Here is a 1,453-nt window from a genome sequence, read left to right as displayed (position 1 = left end):
CATATAAACAATAACAAGAATAATGAAGCTCTCACTCATTCAATATACAAATGAAAAAGCAAAGTGCCACATCTTCTACTTTTAAAATCTTCCTCCTTTCATTCATTCCCCAGAAGAAAGAAAAAGGAGATGGAGGTCTTTTTAGTCATAAAAACGTGCTAGAGTTGCAAACAATGCTTTATTAGCTTGTTACTGGGATTTCACTAATTCCTAGTTAAGGAAATGGCAAATATAGACATTCAGCTCAGATTTGTCTCTAATGCCATTTAATGAGGTCCCTGATGTATTTAGATATGTAAATATTGTTATGATAAAGGCTGTTGAAGATAGTGACTGTATTTTCATAAATGAAACACAGTATCTTTAAGCAGATGATGTTCATCAGAGTATTGCAGTTTATTCCCTATTGGTGTTACTGTTATTTATGTAAAACAAAAAATTATACTGCAAAGGAGGGAGAGAGGAAATCTTTTTTTTTTTTTCAGGTTTTTCTCATAGGGCATGTGTACTTGCCAAAGAGTGACAGAGAGGGAAAATGACAACCCACTCCTTCCGCACCCCCCCAAAGTGGATGGTCATGCTGCCATCCTTTTTTCTCCATTCTTCTCTCTGGATTTTGGGCTTGCATGCATGTACACCGAGGGTGATTTTCAAGCTGCCTGTTTTGTGACTCAAACAGTGGTTGGCCCTGTGGGAGTTCAGCACCTTGACCACCATGCCACCTGCTGGTCCCAAGAGGGCATCTTAAAATCTCAAAATCATGGTTATTATTTAGTACATCCAGGCCAAAGAAAAGGCAACTAAATAAATTCAAAATTGCTTTCAGGTAAATATCTATTAGATATAGATGAGTTTTATTGAGGTTTATTATTCTTACAACATTTTAAAGAACACTTATTCTAAATTTTCTTCTACCACCATTATATTTTACCTATTATAATTATAGGGACAAAAGTAGTTACCTTAAATTAGATCAACTCTGATGACTAGCATTTCAGGAATAGGTATTCTTAGCATTGAATAGTTTAACAAATATTTATAGAACGTCCTGTATCAGGTACTGGCTATATATCCTGAGGCTACAATAAGGAGAAGAATGATACTCCAGAGTAGAAATGAAGGGTTTTATAAAGGTGAAGTCTTATAGCTTACATATCCATGCTATTGGCTGATTCTGATCTGTGACAAAGTTAACGTGAGTTTGAGATTGCTCTCTCCCTCTGAAACATGAAGTGATTAAAACCCCAGACTCAAGGCAAGTGATATGTAGGGAACAACTGAAATCTCTGGAATAAATGATCTAGAGATGATAAACGGCCTTAAAAGTTACTGATGATTTCAGAGCTATCAGAAGACTAATATAAGACTGAAATAAATCTGATCATTCCACTAGATCTTAACAGCTAGGTTTAAATTTTGACTTTTTGAAGAACTGATAAAAAAGAAAGATAGA

The sequence above is a fragment of the Tupaia chinensis genome, unplaced genomic scaffold (genome assembly GCF_000334495.1).
Source record: "Tupaia chinensis unplaced genomic scaffold, TupChi_1.0 Scaffold145519_1, whole genome shotgun sequence".
Classification (NCBI taxonomy): domain Eukaryota; kingdom Metazoa; phylum Chordata; class Mammalia; order Scandentia; family Tupaiidae; genus Tupaia; species Tupaia belangeri.
Note: the sequence above shows the minus strand (reverse complement) of the source record.